Source organism: Myotis myotis, unplaced genomic scaffold (genome assembly GCF_014108235.1).
Source record: "Myotis myotis isolate mMyoMyo1 unplaced genomic scaffold, mMyoMyo1.p scaffold_m19_p_3, whole genome shotgun sequence".
In the NCBI taxonomy this organism is placed as follows: domain Eukaryota; kingdom Metazoa; phylum Chordata; class Mammalia; order Chiroptera; family Vespertilionidae; genus Myotis; species Myotis myotis.
The window spans coordinates 208,404,321-208,426,086 of record NW_023416335.1 but is presented as its reverse complement, the minus strand read 5'-3'; the positions used below and the strand labels follow the sequence as shown (position 1 = coordinate 208,426,086).

The following is a 21,766-nucleotide window of genomic DNA, read 5'->3' as shown; positions in this document are numbered from 1 at the left end:
ACGATTTTCTCTGCCCTTGCATTTCCATTCAAGTTTCTTTTACCACCAAAGAACTTGAAAAAATACTCAGACTAAATACCAGGAATGCTTCTCTACTTCTAAAATAGAGTCACCACAGAGAATGGAAACAAAAGCCAGGAGACAGTGCTGTAAGATAGCCATCCGAATGGATGTCGGTTACCTACATATGAATACCTTGTCACACATAATGTCAACACATACAGCAATTTTGGTGAGATGGAGCTGATGAAGCATCTCCTCTTCTGTAAATCCGAATACTGCTCTAACAAAGTCATGTGACATGAAATAAGTTAGATTTTGCAAGAAGAGCTCTTGCAACAAAACTCTCAGCCTTTCCCCCTTCGTCCTATAGCAACTTAGTATCTGGAGCCATTAATAATTTTTTTTTTTTAATCCAGAAGGCATGTAGAAACCTTTTCAAATTTTTTATCTGATTTGTTCATGCAGATGTAGTTCTATCAAAAGACCTTATTTTACCTTAAGATATTTGTTGCACTGTGACCTCTGTGCACTGCTGTGCTTAGAAATTTCTAGCTCAGTTCATTAAGAGCGTAAAACCAATCTGTATCATGTACCAAACTGATTTAAGGTAAATCTACATGTTTATTGAAAAGAAAATCCTTAACTGAAAGCCAGAATTAGTGGATGTGTTCAGAAACACATGGTTACCATCAAAATGGTAAGAGACTTCTTAAAAGATTTCAGCTCCTCCTAAGATGGCTATGAATAGTCAAGGTTCCTGTTTCATGCATCTCTTAAAAAGAGCAATTGCGTAACACCAGAAGCTATTTGAAGATTCAGGCTCAAGATCCATCGAAAGAGGGAGCCGGGTCCTCAACTGAATCAGTGACCACACTTCTTATTTTTCTGGGGAGAGTTCTAATTTGAAGATCATATGACTTGCCCCAGTTTATACTGTAATTCAGTTAAGATAATGCCTTGGGGGGAAACAGAGGGAGAAGCACTGCTCTTTATAAAGACTCTTAAACAACATGGGGTTTGGGGTGCTGACCACCCCCTGCCCCAGTTGAAAATCTGCCTATAGCTTTTGACTTCCCGAAGGTTTAGCTGTCCCTCAGTGTCCATGGGGGATTGGTTCCAGCACCTCCACAGATGCCAAAATCTAAGGTTGCTCAAGTCTCCTAGATCAGTGCATATAGTAGGCCCTCCACTTCCCTGGACTCCTCACCTCAGGTCAAAAACTGTACAGATATTTACTAAAAAAAAAAACCCACCCACGTATAAGTAAACTGGCACAGTTCAAACCCGTGTTGTTCAAGGATCAACTGTATTGCTTGTAGCATATTTATCAGGACATTAGCAACAAATATAATTTTTATGAATTTATCTTGTGCATCAAATAAAGTGATAGAATAGTGAGGAGTTAACACCGAATAGTGAGGAGTTAACGTTTTAGGTTTTGGGCTGTAGCTAGGAAGAGGAGCTTGGCTAAAAGTGTAAAGTTGTACCAGCCATTGAACTTCACCTAAGGCAGACACTCGGAAGCCACAGCTTTCTATTTGTTAGGCAAAGCCCCTCCTGGAGACAGAGCATTTGCTGCCCTCCGGAGCTGATGGGTCAGCTCAATGACTTTCCAGAAATAGGAAACCTTACCCCACCAGGAAAAAAGTGTAGCTAAGCCTCACTGTACACAATAGCTCTGTTCTTAAAAAGTTATTATGAATAGGGTATTCATAAATGAACCATATTAGCATACATATGGAAGCTCATTCCATAAAAGAACCCCCGTGGTGAATCCTTTTACAAAGTGAAAAGGAAAATTTGTTATGCAAATCACTACCCTTTAATTTACCTCTTTTAAAGTCTGGATGTTCCTGCACCGAGTCTTAAAACTGAGCACACCTGTATAACCCTTGAGGTACCTCACACCCTGGGTTAAATCAATATTCGTTTTCCCTCTTCTTAATTCTCAAAGCCCTTTTTAAAAACCTCTCCTACTGATATATAGCTTTTCACTTTGGAGTATAGACTGGGAGTCGGCAAACCATTTCTGTAAGGGCCAGAGTGTAGATATTTTTGGCTTTGTGGCCATACGGTCTCTACCACAACCACTCCACTGTGCTGTTGCAGTCCAGAAGGCAGCCGGGAGAAGAGCGAGGGAATGAGTGAAGGTGGACTCCAATAAAATGGTATCTATGAATGCTCAAATTCAAATATACTTTTACATATGCCACAAAGTACGATTGCTCTTCTGATTTTTCCACAACCATTTAAAAATGTAAAAACCATCTCAGCTCCTTCTCAAAATTACGTGATGGGTTGATTTGGCTTCCTAGTGACAGTTTGCCAATCCACGGCATAAACGTTTATATCCGTCTCCGGTCTCTCCTAATCATTTGTAAACTTGAGGAGAAAGGCTATAGATTAGTGGACAAAGTGTAGGCTTAGGAGTTGATGGGCCTGGATTTGAATCTTGGATGTGCCATTTACTTCTCAAGTGCCCTGTTTCTTCATCCACAAGACAGCAGTAACTACACTTACTTCATAGGATTGTGTGTTGTGTGTTCATGTGTATCAAGACCTTGGCACATTGTAGGTATCCAACAAATGCTAATAGTAGCTACTGCTATTATTTGTTCTTAGATTTCCTACAATACCTAGCCAATGCTTAGTAGGCACTTAATACATGTTTGCTGAGTCAATAAGAACATGATAAATCATCTGCCATCAGAGTTACAACTGTCATTCATTTCCTAGGGGAAGGGACAGCAGATAAGACCTACTTACAAAGATAAATTAATTTCCCACTCAAAGGTGCGCTGACTTCTCAGCAAACGCAGCCAGAGATAATGAAACACACACCCACACTAAAGGTCTGATTTATTTAATCCAATAGAGGGCAATGGTGCACCCCAAACCGGCGATTCCATCTTGTAACTTTTCTTTGTACATGAGTCCCTGTACAGGTTTCCCAATTATGCTCATTGTCTCTTATGCATTTAAAGGCATATAAACTTTAACATTTCAGAGTCTAAAACCCATAAAATACAGAATTGCTTAGATGGAAAAGAATTCGAAGCCATCTGCTCCTAGGTTTCCTGATGCTTAAATTCCCCCTGAGTTTCCTGAAAAGGTGGTCCCTGTTCATCTCAAAGTGACTGGTCCCTCACTCCTGCTTTTGACTCCAGGTCAATGGTTTGTGTTGAAACCCCTTAGTTTATTAAACCCTGTTCCTCTGTCCAATGTCCAGTAAAAGGTGATAAACTGAGGCAGAAAGGCTCCAATCACACCTGTAGGATTCAGGTAAAAAAACAAAAACAGTAGGTTTCAACATAAATCATTAACCTTGAAAATTCATAAGCATAGGAGGAACAACGACCTATAGTTCACCTGTCAGCTGCTGCTTTAACAGTCTTCTCCAGACCCAAACCAATCTGTTCCGGAAAAGAAAGTGGAAAGAAGAGAAGCAAAAGGCTGAGGATGGCCAAGAGATGGAGGGCTGGCCTTTCCTCAGTTTGAGTTCTCCTCTGACAACAGTTTCGCTCTATTCTAACCCAGCAGAATCCCTGCTTACAGGAGACCTCTTAATCAGCGGGCCAAGGTGGAAATGTTAACCTTCTCCCTGAATGTCTAACAAGGCTTACATATACATATACATTTTCTACTGTGCTTACTCTTGAATTATCTCTAACTCATCCTCTAAAACAGAGACCCTCAAATCCTATTCTAGTAAGATCCTCCTATTGGGCTGTCTGGAGACTCAGCTCCTGGGTCAGGTGCAGAGGGTGAGGTGGGAGCTGAATCGTGCAGCGGCAACCCAGCTTGCAGGTAGCCATGAACTTGGGAGTGACCTTCAGGGGCCTCTGCTCTAACCATTTCCAACCAGCAGTTCCTGTGTTTATCTGGACCTCCCAAGTCAGAGGCACCCAAGTCAGAGGCAAGACCATTTCTTTGGGGCTCAGGATCCCTGGGGCATAAACGGCCTTCTCAGGAGGGCCTGGCCTGTTTCCACAGATGCTCTCTCTATGGGATCTAAGCATTTTGATTTCATAGCAACCAGAGTGAGTCAAGACAAGCGAAACATATCCCACCACACCATTTCTGGTTGGCTGGCTGAGATTTCATATACCCTCAGAGAGCCTCCACTATATATGCTTTTATGCACACAGGGCATTCTTACTTTCCTCGTCCCCTGGCGACTCCTTAGTTCCCCTCCAAAGCCCCAGGAAAGCATAAGTCCCCTTGCATGACAAGCGGGGTGAACCATGGAACTAGAGGGGCCCTCCAAAGCCTGTCTGAGAGCAGCAAGCAGTTCCTGGCGGCTGATCTGCTGATGCCAGTCGTGGAGGCCACAAGGAGTGGCTTATGAAAGAAGCCTCCAGGGCGTTCCCCATCTTTCTGTGCACGTGTGTTCCCCACATAACACATCCTCTGGCCTCCTTGGCGAGGCTGGCTTTACACACCCCGACCTGACTGACTACCAATTCACCTCCTGCAGATCCTCTGCCAACCTCTTAGGGTTTCAGTCCCACCCTTTAGCCTTGTCTTGAGATTTCTTCCAATTTTTCCAATAGGAACCATCTCTTTAGCTAGAAGGCACTTGGTTTCTAGGCTAGGCTTAGAAGCCAAATAAAAATATTTCAAGGACTTAGAGACACGCTTTGCACAACTGGAGAGCCCTCTAAATCCTGTATATCCTTATTTAATCAAATTGCTGTTCTGCAGGTCCCTGTTTGTCACTGTGGATTAGGGAGATCCCACTGTTCTCAAGGATGCTGCCCTCTTTTTAAATTAGCTCCTCTTTTCCTGCTTAAGGTATTGTGTGTGTGTGTGTGTGTGGGGGGGGGGCAGGATAGTGAGAGGAGGGAATAGAAGAGGAGGGGGACAAATCAGGAGATTGTCCCTGTGCAGGTCCTCTCCCCTGGGGAGCAGCCTTGTAAGTTGAGTGATGCCCAGATGAAGGGTCATTTGCTCTTCCTTTTTCTGAATTATTTTTAAAATTATTTTTTGTTAAAGCACAGTTGACATACAGTATTATATTCCTTCTCTGATTATGCATCACCTCATTCTTTTTAAATCAATACCAGTCTGGCTTATAAAACGTAACTTTTTCTAAGTTCAAATGTTATTTGTCTTCAAGCGTTTTGTTAGAAAAAGATTTGTCTTTAAGTGTAACGTACATGTTCTATCAAACTCGAGCACATTCCATCCTTCTCTTAAGCTGGCACTCTCTGCAAGGCGAGGCTGCCGGCAACTGTGCAGATCCCTGGGACCCGGACGTCAGAGAGACCTGCTTCCAATCTCAGATCTCACTGGTAGCTGGGGAAACAACTTCTCCAGGCCTGTTTCCTCAGCAGGAATCCAGATCATAATCCTCCCCCCACAGCACTGTAGGGAGGAGGATGGAGAATGCTCGGCTCTCCCTTGGTGTTTGACACTTTAGTGTCTTTCTCTAAAGCATCTCTGCTACCTACCACCCTTTCTTGCAGAGAAAATTTCAAAACGGTTTATAAAAAGTGTTTACCCACTAAGCATATACAGTCCTCCTTTTTAGCTCTTCAAGTCCCCATTATTCCTCACACCCCTGGCTAGTGCTAGCCTCTCTCTCCTCACCAAGGAGCCCTGGCTGCAACGTCATAGGAAGGTACAACACTCTTGTAATCAAGACAATCCAGCGAGTGGAGAGAAAGGATGGCATTGACAGAAGGGAAGTGGAGAAATGGAAGGCTGAGAAACAGAAAACAGATTTGGCTTCTAAACCTTGCTGTGGGGCCAGAGCTCAGTCACCGCATAGCTACCTTTAAACAGGAAGCCCCGGGGCAGCCACACTGGGAGAGCACCCAACCACGCCTCACAGAACAACCAGCTCAGACTACCAAGGCGCCTCCCGCAGACCCTACCCGTCCCAGTCACTGTTATGGCCCATCAGGTGCCAGGGGCTTCACAAAGGTCTCCCTCTGCTACATGGATTATTACTGTTCCTACCATTCACATTTTATAGCTGAGAAACTGAGGCGAGAGATGAGAGTACCTGCCTGCTGGCTCCTCAGGCTGTGCTCCCTGCTTCACCGCGTGCCTCTGCCAGTCCTAGCAACATGGTGCCCATCTTGCACTAGTTCAGGATAATTACTAACTACCTTAGGGTCCCCGACCCTTCTTGGTCGGCTGTCCTTCAGCCAAGCAATTGGTGGCAACAATTCTCACACACCCACAGAATTCAAGCCCATAACTCCTTGGTCAAAGAGGCAAAGATTGCAATATACGTGGCTGACCCCGGGCCAGGCAATCATGTGCTTTAAGGCAATTGCAGAAACGGAAACAACCTCCATTAATAAACTTACAAGCTACGCTCCTTCTATTCCTTTCTGTCAGTTTTCTCTCTCATTTTCTAATCTTTCCCACCAATAAATGTCCCCATAATACATTCTGCATTTTTCAAGTTCTTTTTCTTTCTCCTCGAAACATTACTCACTTAGCATGAATCTAATAAGAAAAAAAGTGTATCTAAAATGCTGTTGTTTTTAAATCCCCTCCACTTTTCTTATTTAATCGACACCGTGAGAACATCACGGAGAACATCAATCCAACACAACAAAATGAAACAGAAAGAGCCACCGACCGTGCTGGAGAGGTTTCTCCGAGCCCCACTCTGTTGGGAAACTGAGATACGTCACTTGCCATTTCCTCGTTTTAGCCTTATTGTTTCCTAAAGCGATGACAACTGTCTGCGGAGACACCATGAATCCTGCTGTCAAACCCCAACGTGACTGAAGCATTACAAATATCCATCCGGAATCAGGCCCGATCTAATGAGCCCTGTAAGAAGGGTGGGAGGGGCAGTGGTGGATGTGAGTGGAGGGCAAGAAGGAGACAGACAGAGAGACCATTTTGCAAATCTCCAGCCTTCATTTATTTTTTTTCACTTCCTATTTTCTATTCACATCACGATTTCCCCTCAATGTATCACCAGGATATTATGGTGCCTTTATGTTCTCTTTTCCTTCCACCACTTCTGTTCACTTCATGTTTGTTTTTATTGATTTGGGCTGGGAGAGCACGGCTCATTTGTCATACATTTGAAAGCCTCCATGGTCTAGCTCTGTTGTCACCAGGGCTGAAATATCACTCACAAACGCTGCAAATACGCCCGGCGTCCTCTCCCCTTCCCTCACCGTCTGTGCTGCGTTAATTCCTGTTTGGGCAAAGCTCGAAAGGGTACAGTTGATGACTGCACGACCACAGCTACTTTAATCTTCTTGTCACTTTTACTTATGTTCCCAAGCCCCATTTATTATTTGAATGTGGGTCATTTTTTTCAGTTCGCTGGTCATAAAACTCGCCAAAGTGGATATTAACTTGTGTTAACAGCTCACCTTGCTTAATTTGATATATCTATGCTGAAAAGTTGGCGATAATTACATTTTATATATTAAGTCACCCCATAAAGATACTAAAGAGCTGTCAATAAGAGGAATGATAGTGCAAATTTCTTCCATCAAGTGGAAATTTAGGTCTTAATCTGAATTTGCTTAAACTGACGAACACCTGTATTTGTCTTGTTTCAAGTCATTCTGTTTCTTTTTAATTGGCAGTTTTGATCAGGTAGGGCCCTAAATCTTAGGTTCTCAAAGTTGGATGTGACCCCAAAAGTTTGTCCTGTTTTTTCCCTAATTTATTGAGATGTCAGAGAATGGGCACAGGGAGGGGTTGAAGGGACAGGAGTTGTTACGGCGAACCAAAATGTCTCACTATAATCTTCAATCTGAATTCTGCCCTAAGAAACAAAGACACTGAATATATGAAGATGATGTTCACAAGCCCCAATTTCATGTTGATAAGCTGAAATGTCCCCAGGGGCCTCCCTGTGACAAGGCTCAGACTCCTTGCTCTCCAGGTCACATCACAGTTTTTCAATGTTCTTCTCAGAATGTGTTACCTGGAATTGAACCCAGTGTTCAAGGGGTGGTCTGAGCTGGACTGAGTAGAATGGGACTATTTAATTACTTTATCTGTACAGCAGATATCCTATCTAATAATAGACAAACATGGTAATTAACCATAGCTCCAACATGCTTCCCATTGGCTAATCAGGGCGATATGCAAATTAACTGCCAACCAACATGGTGGCCGGCAGCCAGGAAGCTGAAGCGAACAGGAGGCTTGCTTGCTCCAGTGATGGAGAAAGCCAAGGTTCCCTGCCTGCCACTGCTGGCCTCTGAGCTGCACTCTAAGAAACAATGTTGCAATTATAGAAGCTAAACAAACCCCAGAAACCTGCTTTCAGCCAGCCGGGCCTCAGAGCTGGAGCTGCAACAGTGTTTCAAATATAGAAGCCAAACAAACCCAGATACCTGCTTTCAGCAGCCGAGGTCTCAGAGCTGGAGTTGAGTCTCAGAGCTAAAGCCAGCTCTCAGCTCCAGTGACAGCCATAGAAGGTAAATAAATCCCAGAATAAAAGAAAAAAGGAGAGGTTGGGAGCTTCAGTCACCCGCCAGCCTGAAAATGGCCCTCAGCCCCTCACCCAGACTGGCCAGGCACCCCAGTGGGGAACCCCACCCTGAAGAGGGTGTGACCAGCTGCAAACAGCCATCATCCCCTCATCCAGGCTGGCCAGGCACCCAAGCGGTACCCCCACCCTGATCCGGGACACCCTTCAGGGCAAACCAGCCAGCCCCCACCCGTGCACCAGGCCTCTATCCTATATAGTAAAAGGGTAATATGCAAACTGACCCTAACAGCAGAAGGACTGGGAATGACTGGTCACTATGACACACACTGACCACCAGGGGGCAGACGCTCAATGCAGGAGCTGCCCTCTGGTGGTCAGGGCGCTCTCACATGGGAGGAGCTCTGCTCAGCCACAAGCCAGGCTGATGGCTGCCAGTACAGCGGTGGTGGTGGGAGCCTCTCCTGCCTCCACAGCAGTGCTAAGGATGTCCGACTGCAGTTTAGGCCTGCTCCCCGCTGGCAAGTGGACATCCCCCGAGGGCTGCCAGGGTGCCAGAGGGATGTCTGATTGCCATCTTAGGCCCAATCCCCTGGGGAGCAGGCCTAAGCCAGCAGGTGGTCATCCCCTGAGGGGTCCCAGACTGCGAGAGGGCACAGGCCGGGCTGAGGGACACCCCCTCCCCACCGAGTGCACAAATTTTTGTGCACCGGGCCTCTAGTATATATATAAAATCCTTGCCTGAGTAGTGAGGGTATTTTTTCCATTGATTTTTAGAGAGAGGGGGAGGGGGAGAAAAGGGAAGGAAAAGAGAGAGAAACATTGATATGATAGAGACACATCTATTAGTTGCCTCCCATACATGCCTCAACTGGGGCCAGAGATTGGACCTGCAGCCCACATATGTGCCCTTGACCAAGAATTGAACCCTTGACCCTCCAGTGCACAGGCTGATGCTCTAACCACTGAGCACGCTGGCCAGGGCTGCACAGATCTTTAATGATGTGTTACACTGTTGGTTGTCAGGGAGTTCAACAACAACCATTACGACAAAACCCCAAGTGTTGTCCACTGTGAAGCAGAGTCGGCCAGGCCTCTCTAATTCTTCAGGGGATTTTTGGGAACCAAAATGTGAGCTCACATTTAATCTGTTTGCCATTCACCTTGTTTTTGCCTTCCCCCGTGGGCAGTTTCTTCCATCAGTCACAATTCTTTTGGGCATGGATTTGAATTCCTGTCCTCTGGTTATCTCTTCCAGCTCTTTTTTCATAAGCAAACATAATGCCTTTTTGGTCTTTATTCCATAGTAAGCAGAACACGAGCTTTGGGGTCACGCAGAGCTGGGTTTGAATCCTGACTCCTTTCTTCCTCAGCTGCGTGATCATAAGTAAATCAGTTATCTCGGAACTCAGCTTCTTCCCTAAAGACTCGTCTCCTCCAGGTTGTCATTAATCTATGAATCAACATTCTTTGAGTATCAACTCCAAACCCACCAGATTAAGTAGTTATCATTCGGCCTGCCTCTCTGCACTTTATTCTGTAGGGTATCATGAACAATGTAACCAGATGCCTTGCTAAAGCCACCGTGCTGCACCTGTGGCCCTTTCCTTGTATGCCAGTCTAATTACTCTTTAGGAGAAGAAAACAAACGAGAACAGGGTCACCTCTCCCTTTAGGGCCGCACGTGGGAAAATGCTAAGTGGAAGAAATTAATCTTCTCACCCATTTTCCCTCTTTTGTGTTTTCTGTTCCCTATTCCTTGTCCTCTTTTCCAGGCTATTGAGTTTTCTTTTAATGTCTTCTAAACAAGCTGCTGTCACCTTACATACCATGCCTCATTCTCCCTCCACCCATTCCTCCTGCCTGATGGAGCAGCAACCCATGTGTTGAAGCTTTCTGACGTACACCTGGAGTCATGTCCCCATTTGATCCACTATCATTTTGTGCCTTCAGCAATCTCCCCGATCCTGTCTCTAAATTGAGTTCAGAAACCACATGCCCCCTACAGTGCGCTTTAGAAAATGGTTTCTCATTATTCTCTAAGCTCCCCATCTGCATCTTCACCTCTGCACTGGTTTTTCTTTGTCATCTAACTCAGGCTGCTCTGTACAGTCATGCATGTTCGCTGGACAAGGGCCCCTGGCTGAGCCTGCAGTGGGTTAAAGTCCATCTGGTGCTCTTCTTCTTCTAATCCTTACTTGAGGTTTTCCGTTGATTTTTAGTGAGAATGGAAGGGAGGGAGGGGGGGGAGAGGGAGGGAGGGAGGGAGGGAGGGAGGGAGGGAGGGAGAGAGAGAGAGAGAGAGAGAGAGAGAGAGAGAGAGAGAGAGAGAGAGAAACATTGATGTGAAAGAAACACATCGACTGGTTGCCTTCTGCATGCACCCTGACTGGAGCTGGGGATTAACCGTGCCTTTGACTGGGACTTGAACCTGAGAACATTTGGTGTGGGGGTGACGCTCTAAACACTGAACAACACTGGGCAGGGCCATCTGGTGCTCTTGTAGTCAAGCTGTGAGTTCTGGTATGGGACTGCTTCTGTCTAAAGTTAGGGGCCCATTTTTCTAACTTAAACAAAAGCTCCTGGTCTAAGTTCAACTACTCCTTCAAGGCCTTCCACAGAGCCAGCCCATTGTACCCTGTGCTCGAGTTCTTTTATTCTTCTGGGGACTCAGTGTATCTACCCCTGGCTTAGTGCTGTGCCATGTCAAGTGAGGTGGGTAAATGCCTGTGATTTTGGAGTCAGGCTGCCCAGAGTCCAAATCCTGGCTCTACCACTAGCTATCTGGGGGACTCTGAGCAAGTTATTTAATTCTCTGAGCCTCAGTTTCTTCATCTTTAAAACAGAAATAATAGTAATGCCTGCCCCATAGTGTTCTTGTGAAGAATATCCATCTAAACCACTTAGTATGGCGCCTGGCACATAGTGGGCTCTCAATAGTTGTTAGCTATGGCTACTTTATGCACCAACAGTTGACGACTGAGACATGCTGTCTGTGGCTCTAGGGAGGCATGAAGGAGAAAGTGCATACCTCATCAGGGAGGGCTGCTAGACAAAATACAGAATGCCCAGTTCAAATTGAATTCAGATGAACAACAAATAGTTTCCTAGTATAACTTAAAATTTCACCTTCTCCATGGAAATTTCAGTGTCAAGAACCATGACAAGGAATCATCTCAATTTTCCATCGTCTCATCTTGATTTCCCTTGTGCCCCTTCAACTCACACATGCCTCTCCCACAAGATCTCTTATATGAAAATTGGGAAGTGGGCTAACCTGTGGAGTGAGACCTGAGGTCTTGGAGTGAAGCCTTAAGGTGTTGTTGTCAAGGTTATGGCTTGCACGCAGAAGTACATATTTTCTATGTGTATCCTACGAGCTTCAAAATGTCCTACTTTCTTTCTCTACCTTTCTTGTATTACTTGTTCTTTTTAATATTGTGTAGGTCAAAAGGCATCCTTTTATCAGTATGTATTATGGAACACTACAAGTTTTGATAAGTGGGTCTTGTATATGGAAATTTCTGTTTTTATTAGTAAACTAGAGGCCTGGTGCATAAATTCGTGCATGGGTGGGGTCCAATCGGGGCTGGGCTGGTGGGGGGAAGGGCTGCGGGAGGTTGCTGGGGGCCAATTGGGGCCCCAATCAGGCCAGTTGGCCACTGCAGTGCATGTCATAGCGACCGGTCGGTCGTTCCGTCGTTCTGGTTGCTTGACTTTTATATATATATAGATTTTCTTGTAATCCAAACTTGTGATAAAGCAGGAATCCTCTCAGCCCTCTTACATATTCAGATATTCCTCTTGTGATTATTCTGGCATTTCACGTTATTATTCTCAAATTCACTATCTGCTTTCCCATATCTATAAATTGTCAAAATTTTCCATGCTTGGCATTTGCACCACAGTAAAAAATTCCTAGGCAGCAGCCCCAGTAAATTATTAGTCCCATCACGTAGTCACCAGGTTGACATTTACTTGTGTCACCATGCATCCACTCCTGATGACAAATAATCCTCAAACTGGCTGCTGCTATCTTGTCCTTTCTTTATATGATCTGTGCCTTCCTAGAGCCCGTCTCTTCCTGGAACCATGTAGAGGAAGTTACTAAACCACCAGCAATACCAAATGTAGTTCTGTTTTTTTTCATGATCTTTTCTTCTTTATAGTCTTTCACTTCAAATCCTCCATTACTGACTCCTTGCCCAGATTCTTTCCTCTCTCTCCCAACTGTCTGCATGGCCAAGAAGCAGCGATTTCTCCGTGAGCTAATCTTCAGATTTTCTGCTGCCTGACGCCACTGGGCTCCCATGCTCCTTACCCTTCATGCATTCACTCAACAAACATTTACTAGGCCCTACTTTGTGCCAAGTACTGTGCTCAGCATGGAGATCCAGAGTGGACTAGAGAACCCATCCTGGGCCTCAGCTGGTTCATAGTCTTGTAGAAAAGACAGACAAGTCGACCAGAAAAGTGAGAGCAGTGTGATGGTGGAGTCAAACCTCAAGTGGTTGAGAAGCCCAAAGGAGTGGTTCCTACTCCATGCTGGGATGGGCACAGGTGCAGGAGGGACCAGGGAAGCTTCCCAAACGAGGTGACGAATAAACTCAGTTTTGTAGACAAGTAGAGGGCATGTACATCATAGATAGAGAGAACAGTATGTGTAGATAGGAGTTGGGGAGCCCATTTGGTTCATTGTGGCCATCACGGACTGGCAGGGGGTGGGACCGTGATTCGGATGAGGGCAGGCCATGGAGGCCCTTGCATACATGCCAAGGACTTTGGACTTTATCCAAAAGGTGATAGGGAATAACTAAAATACTAATAAGATTTGCATTATGAAATGTTTAATCTGGTGGCAGTGTGAGAGACTGGAGGGCAGGGTGAACTGGACATGGAAAGACTATTGTAAGTCGTGGCTAGAAATGATGAAGGCCTGAAATATGACGAGAGACCATGTTCTTTCTTTTGACTTTGGGGCCTTTGCACATGCTTTTATCTCCATAGCAAGTGTTTTCTACATATCATCTCATTTTATGCTTGCAAGAACCTGAGGAGTAAGAACTATTTTATATGCATCTGACAGGTGAGGAAACTGAGGTTCAAAGAGTTATTAAATACATGTCCAGATTCATATGGATCAAAATATGTGGAGCCAGGATTCAAATTCAGCCTGTTCACTTAACTAATATTGTCCGTGTCTTGACTTGAGAGAATCACTGTGAGTTCTTGGTCAATTGGGAGTGGCTAAAAGGCAGGTAAGTCTAGAGCAGCATTATCTAATAGAAATACAGTGCAAACCTCTCAGGTAATTTAAAATATTCTAGAAGCACATTAAAAAGTACGAGGAAACTATTTTTAGTAATTTATTTTATTTGACCTAATATATCCAAAATATTGTCATTTCAACATGAAATCAGTGTAAAATATTATCAAACTATTTTGCACTCTTCTTTCTGAACCAAGTCTGGAGTGTATTTTACACTTACTGCACATTTCAACTTAAACTAACCATATCTGAAGTACTTAATAGCACATGTGGCTAGAGGCTGCAATATTGGGCAGTGTGGGTCGAGGAATGGCTCTTACATTTCTGCCGTGAGCAATATGGTAGATGGCAATATTTTCAGAGATAAGGGAATATAGGAAGAAAAGATAAATTGGAAGGAGTGTGAAATGTGATACAACTAGGTAGAGATTCCTAGTCAGGGGGTGAGTATGTAGGTGTGGATCCCAGCAAAAAGATATGAGTAGACAAATCAATTTGGGAGCTATTCTCATACAGGTGGCTGTTAAAACCCCAGGTCAGAAGGCACTCACAAGGGAGGATTACACAGAAGGACTGAGCCTTTGGAAACAGCAGGAAGGGATGGATGCCTTGTGCAGGTGAAGGACTTCGTTTGTAGAGCAGGTGTGGCATCTCCCGTTGAATGGAAGGAAGGAAGTAAGTTTGTGTAGGTGAAGGGGGTTGGGGAGAGGCAGGAAGTAGGACTTCTAATCTGATGTTGGCAGTGGTTCTCTTGGCTTATTCTACTTTCTTCTCTTCTATAGAAAAATGAGCCTGAGCTCCTACATCTGACTGCTCACAAAGTCTATATGTGAAAAGGAGAGGAGGAGGTAAACAAAATGTAAATATTTGTCCAGGCAGGGACTAAAACCAAGATGAACACTCATTTCCTAATTGCAATCCCACTTGTATTCTCTCTCATTAAATATGTTTATTTTGAAATAATAATAAACCCACAGGAAATAAAAATAGTACAGAGAGTTCCCCTGTACCCTTTATGCTGCTGTCTTTAATGGTGACATCTTACATCACCATAGTACAGTTTCAAACCCAGGAAACTGACATTGGGACAATACTATTAACTGGACTGTTATCATCTCTTTTACCACTTCCTAGTGAGAAGTACATTGAATAAAAAGAATCAAAATGTTGCTAGATGTAATGTCCAACCAGATCAAGAGTTTTGTGTGTGTTCAAGAGGTTTTAGCCTCTTAACTAAGTGACATGTATCAAATACAACATGAATGCCACCTAAATGTTCAGGCCAAAAATACCTTCTTACAGTCAGTCATCTGTAATTTGTACCACCTAGTTAGACCAGGCTCTTCACTGTCTGTTTGGCTTTATCTCATTATGGAGAAGAGCAAAGAAGAACAACAGACTGTTCTGTTGTTCCCACGAGTATTTATAACAAAGAATGTGCGACACAAGATTGCACAGCAGTACAACCTAGGTCTTGCTGACTACAGAATTCAAGCTCAGTTTATGACACCCCACTGTCTCTTGTTCAATGGCGATTTCATGTCCCCATTTACATGGCAGAAAGACAATGGATTAGAAGGGAGTTAGCATTCAGATTAGTGACTTCATCCGCCTTTCAAGCAGGGAGGACTTCAGAGGAACCCACAGCACCCAACACAATAGGCTACTCGATAAATGTTAGGGGTTTAATCCAACCAACTCACAAAACAAACCACCCCGAGGAGACAGGCCCATTCCTCAAAAGCAGAATCAAACAAAGAGCCAAGAATTCTCTTTGCTATAAAGCAATGAAAACCAACGAGAGAAAATTAAGCCAACTTGAAGGGAACGGTGGCTGTCCATCAGCCAAGGTTCAGTCAAGACGGATAACCTCATTTGCCGCAGAGCGCGAGAGCTCCTCCGTATTTTCACTGTAAGTGGTAATTTGTTAACGGATAAATATGGAATGACTTTCTTTCTGCCTTGGAGATAAATGAGCTCCAGTTCCCCAAAAACAATATTGCTCACAAGAGGCAGAAGACAGGGGAAAAAAGCGTTTTGTCCATCATGATCTGAAAAGCCAAGGGAACACACATTTCTGGTAGCTAGGTGAGAAGAGTTTGGCCTCACAATTTTTGAGCAGCTGAAGGAGGAAACATTTAGCAGGAATAGGCTGAATAAGGATGGTCAGATGTCTTTAGGCTAAGTGATATCTACAGATGACATTTCTCCTACATGGGCCCCTTATTTATTTTGTGTATCTACACCTTCCTTAATATGGTTGCATATTACATCTGTGCCACCAGAAATAAAATCATTTTTGAAATATTCAAGAAGACAGCCTGAGAGCAATCTGCGGTTGTGAAGACAAACTGAAGGGAACAGGACCCAGGGGAGGGGGCTCCTCACTCTGCTATAGCCGGTGGGAAGTGTCTCCAGCCCTCAAGTGCGGAACAGAGCAGCACACACGAGGAGAGCTAAGGGAAGTAGCTGAAATCAATTCAGCTCTGTAACTGCTGTTATCCAATTGTGCTGCACAAGCACGGCCAAAGGTGAACCTGAGGAGAGGTGGTGAAGGATTGAAGAAAAGACAGACAAGAGAATACAGCTGGGTGGATCTCCTGTGCCTGGATGAGGACCCAAAAGACCGAGCCTGCAAGCTGATCCTTTATTTTATAATCTGATTATAACAAGGGTAGATTAACATGTATACAACTGTTCTTGTTTTGACAACACTTGCTGTACCTCCCACAGCCCATTAGCTATTTAGGAAAGAATTAGGGAGGGCTACAAGGTCAGGCTTAATTATGCTGAGAGAGCTCTGCCCTCCAGGCTGGGATTTGTTTGTGGCCCTGCCACAGGTCAGCCGGAGGCTTAACCCTAGAGCTGCTCCCTACATCCAATAGTCAAGGGTGAGAAAAGAAAAGTCACATGTCTGATGGACTGGCCCTGCATTGGCCGGAGTTCCAATTCAGCCATGAGCTGAAATTCGGTTGTTGACCACTCCTATAACCATGTGACTTGGCCATTTGTCTGGGGATGAATAAATGCCGCCTGCATTTTGAAATCTGTGCAGATGCTTAAACCCCACTCTCCAGTCAGACAAGAATGCCACCAGATGGGACTTAAACACCGCCCTCCTATTTTTTTTAGCTGTTGAAATTCCTTCCATATCTAGTCCACTGCAGGGGACTATTTTTATCGGGGCCTTTCAATCCCAGCTCTGAGACACATCACAGATATTCCCACGAAAGTCCCGTAAGTCCACAATGAGAAAGACCCATGCCAGACAGACTCGCACACCCAGGCAGGCAGAGAGGGGGCAAGTCCTGTCACAGTATTATTCCCCGAGATTACTTTGAATTGCAGGTAAGCTGAGTGGGGCGGCATGGCCAACAGGGTGGAATTAAAATGTGATCAACGTGGCATCTGGTTTCTCTTCCCTATTCAGCTTTTGCTGAATTATTTCAAAAAGGGAAGAAGAGAGGAGGGAAAATGAGGAGAGACGGGGTCCCTTCTGGGAAAAACAATGCTAGTCTCAAATTCTCACGGTGCCTTCCACCTTAAGAAGCTGTGACCCCTTTTACTGAGCACCTGGTGACAGACACGCTGAGTTTGATACAAGCCGGAGCCAGGCAAGGGGGTGGCAGCTTCTGCTTCAACCTCTCTGCTGTCTCCCTTCCCCGTTCTAATCACAATAAATATATTTATACTCACTTGGTTATGTCAGCCAGACAATGCTCCCCTAATTGGCAGTGATCAGGGCTCCAGAATTGCTTGGGTGAACCTGCTGTCTCTCTATCAGGCAAAGCGATAAGGAGCCGCTAATGCCGTCCCCATTAACAATTTCCAGCGGAATAAAAACCAGTCCCCTGACTCCTGCATGGCAATGAATTTTCCTAACAGCTTCTAAAGCCAACCCTTGAGGAACTCAGACTTACATGAACCTGCCCAGCATAGAATGCTTTGATAAATCTCCCCCACCCCTGGCTCAAACGCACAGAAAAAACACACACAAAAAGCATAGCCACTTCCTTCTGCTTGAGGTTCTTTTGTTCTTTCGCATTTTTTTCTTGTAGAGGGCTTATGGAGCTAACTGTCATTTTTGGTTGTTGGGTCTTTGTAAATTTCAGGGACATCTGGCACAGTTTTCTGCATTTGCTAGCTCTGGTATGTGTGGTTATGCACGCAGTCCCTGCTGCGTGTGCATGCTAACCCTCTAGAGCAGGGGTGGGCAAACTTTTTGACTCAAGGGCCACAATGGGTTCTTAAACTGGACCGGAGGGCTGGAACAAAAGCATGGATGGAGTGTTTGTGTGAACTAATATAAATTCAAAGTAAACATCATTACATAAAAGAGTACGGTCTTTTTTTTTTTTAGTTTTATTCATTTCAAACGGCTGCTCTAGAAGCATAATTGATGCATGCATAATTTGGAGCTTGAGTGCATTGGTATATTTTGACATGTAAGTGTGACTACTGAGGTGCTGATTATAAGTAATTGCTCAATAAGTATTTATTAAGTGAATGAATGCACCATGAAGGCAAATGCCATTCATTCATTCATTCATCAGACCTTTAAATGCCTAGTGTGTGCCAGGCCCTGGGCTAGATACGGGGTGTTCAGTGATGCAGAGCCACAGTTCCTGCCCTCCAGGAGCTCACAGTTGAAGGATGGGAGGCAGGCCCATCAACAGAGGATAACACATCATGGAGACATAGAGACAGAACTCCGTGCAAGTAGTGTGGGAGCTCCTTGGAGGGAGACCTTAGTATATCTAGGGGAGGGGTTGAGGCCAGGGGACATTTCCTGAAGGTGGTGAGGCCTAAGCTGGGGCCTTAAAAAGTTCCAGACAAAGAAGACAACACAATTAATGGCAGGCCAGAGAAACCACCGGGAGTGAGCAGAGAACTAGAAGGCAGAGGTGTTGTAGGAAAGCATAGAGGCAGGGAGTTGGCAGAAGTGAAGTGGGGGCTCGGGTGAGGACTGGATTGGAATGGGGGTCTGGGGGGAGTAAAGGAAAGGAACTTCAACTATCTCAGTGAGGGGGCCAAAAACTTCTTCTGGATTCTGCCAGAATCTGTACACACACACATCTCAAAGCAGAATCTGGACCATGCTGGACGCGTTGCTGGAGTGCAGTAAGGACATCTGGTCCTGCCTGGACCTGTCCCCGACGAGCATGGGAACTGGGCAAGGGCCGGCTTCTGTATAGGTCAGCTGAGGAGATGGACTTTGCAGGCTCCAAGATTCCTCCCAGCTTTTATACTGGAAGTTGCCTGGATTCTGAAGTCTGCACATAGGCCACACCCTGAGTCTGTTCTATGTACAAATCACAAAGCTCTTTGCAGCACATGATAATATCACAGTATCAGGTGGTCTTGGAGTGTGGAGGCAGTTAGGCACACTGAGCACAATTTTATAGGAATCCCTAAGAAGCATTCACAGAAATGTACCGCAGGATGGAGGTATCCTACTGTCCCCAGCCTGGGCCGAGGTCTCATCTCAATTCTGAAAGCCCCCAATGAAATTCATAGCACAGATCCCTGCTTGGTCTAGTTTCTGTGTAACATTGTTTAGCTCATATTCTTTTTGCTCAAACACTCAATGATTCCAGTTGACTTACAGAATCAAGCCCAAAGTCCTTAGAGTGGCATTCAAGGCCATCCCCAACCCATCCCCTTCCTTACCTGCCACAACCTCCACCTCAGCCAGATGGGACTCCTGGCAATGGAATCCATAAATGTTCCCACCTCTCTACCTTTTGTCATTCCAGACCCCCCACTAAAGGTCCCGGTCAAATTCCAGTCCATCTCCTCTATGAATGCTGTCTAGACATCTAGCCTCCTCTGAACCCTGTGTGGCACTTACTGGCCATGCCGTTCATTTGTGACTATTGATTTTACTTTGTGGTTTGGTCGTACCTCCCCAGCTAATTTGTAAGCCCAGAGACAGGAACTGTGCCTCACCCCTCTTGGGAGTCTATACACTTGGCACAGTGTCCTGCTCACAGTAAGTGTTCGCTGATGATACGTTTCCTACATTGCAGCCTATACGAGCCTGCGGAGTAAAATCCATGGGAAGTATGATTATTATTGTTATCATAGTGCTGTGGCCTCAAGTTCTTTTTCTCTCTTCTTGGATAAAAACAAAAAGGATCCTCGGAGAGAGTGGTTTGGTGCAACCATTTGGAGTAATGCGATTGTGAAACATTTCTCCCACGATTCATAAACAGTATTTTATATGCGTTACTTTGGAGCTTAAAGTTCATCCAGGAATGAGCTATTTCACAGATCAAAGGGAGCATATGTGCATCCCACCAGGGGGAATAATCACTCTGCTAAATTTAAAGGGGAAAATGCTGAACACTGCAGACTGAAAGTAGAAACGGTTTAGCATCACCTGACTAGAGAGGAACACGAGTGACTTACTTAAGTCTGAACCCGATGTTCAGTTTTTATCATCCATGTTTCATTGAGCAGCACATGGGATTTTTCACAAAAGAGGAACTGGCATTAAATCAATAAGGAAAATCACCACTTCCTTACTGATCCAACAGCACTGAAGGAAGCTGAGCTTTGCCAATCGTACAACTGCACAGCATTTGTAACCGGACAGTTAAAACCACCGTCTAAGCTGGCACTATGATTTTCCCAGAAGTAGAGCTTCAGGAAGAAAAATAGCTTTTAAACTTCAGTTCCATTTTTGCAAATTGGATCTGTTCATGAAAAACTGTTTTAAATCCAATTTTTTTTCTCTTTTCTTTCCTCATTAGCAAAGGCCAGGATTGTTTCTTTTTACCCATCACGAGTCAAACACCATTTTAGGTGCTGAGGATGGAGATGTGAAGAAAAGAGGCAAAGTCCTTGACCTCATGGAGCTTGTTTTCAGCTGGGGGGAGATAGATAAGAAATAAGTAAACAAATAGATATATGTCAGGCATAGAGAACGAACTAATGCTAACATCGTACTTGGAAAACTAATTTCCAGACAATTAAAAAATGAAGACTCCCAGATAAGTATTATCTTAACTCATGTATATCACATATATTAATGGGTATTTTAAAAAGAATAAATAGTAAGAAATATATTGCTCTTTGCATGTGATATTGGCAATACCTATGGACTTTCAACAGGACCTACATCTTCAAGGAGCATTTCTAGAAGGATTTGTGCCAACTTGTATTCGTGCCATGATGGCACTATATGGTGTCATGGCTCTCACGCATAGGAAACCTGGAATTCCTTCTGGATTCTTCCCTCTTCCCCAAATCCGACAGCCCTCTCTCCTGAGTCTTTAAACCCTATCTTTTAAATCGACTCTCGTTTCCATCACCCTTTCCTTAGCGCAGGCTTCATAATCTCTCTCCATTACCCCAGCAGCCCACTTCTGTTTCTAGGCTCAAATGCCTCCAGTGTCCGCTCGTCATTACTTCCAGAGTGATTTGTAAACACACCCTCCCCTGGATCCTCATACCTGCAGGATGGAGCTCAGGCTTCTAGGTCTGGTCGCTACCGGCCTGGCCCCAGCTAACCTAGGAAGCTTTGTATCTCTGCATCCTTCCTAGATCCTGGGCCCCTCATACCTGTGTCTTCGAAGGTTCCCTGGCCAAACAATATGCAAATGACTGCTTCTTCCCTGAATACTCTCTTCCATCTTTCCTCTCAATCCTTGTCATTCTTTCGTACGGTTCAAAAGTCATCTTCTCTGTGTAGCCTTGCTGTTCCCACCACGCAGGGCTGCTTTCTCCCTCCCTTCTCTCCCAGGGTTATCCTGACACCTTCTCATTTCAAGTACAGCATCTAATGGCGGACGTTTGCAGTGGTCTGTTTACTTCCGCGTCTTCCCTCCCAAGCTGTAAGCTCCTTCAAGTAAGAAGTGTCTTTTTTGTTATATTTTTACTGATTTTAGAGAGAGAGGAAGGGAGATGAGGAGAGAGAAACACCAGTGAGAGAGAAACATCAATTGGCTGCCTCCTGCACACCCCCTACTGGGGATCAAGTCAGCAATCGGGCATATGCCCTGACTGGGAATCCAAACAGTGACCTCTTGGTGCATAGGATGACGCTCAATCCACTGAACCACACA

The 21,766-nt window shown here is 44.8% G+C and overlaps 1 protein-coding gene across 2 annotated transcripts in view; it reads right to left on the bottom strand.

The window, feature by feature from the left end:
• GRAP2 (GRB2 related adaptor protein 2) overlaps positions 1-21,766 on the bottom strand; it is a 71,960-nt gene that overhangs the window by 30,921 nt on the left and 19,273 nt on the right. Inside the window, exon 1 of one of the 2 annotated variants that reach the window (XM_036300578.1) lies at positions 17,394-17,602. The exons of the other annotated variant lie outside the window; for it this stretch is intronic. The gene's annotated coding sequence lies outside the window, so the exon portion shown is untranslated. Of the gene's footprint in view, positions 1-17,393; positions 17,603-21,766 lie in introns of those variants that run through there. 2 annotated transcript variants of the gene reach the window in all.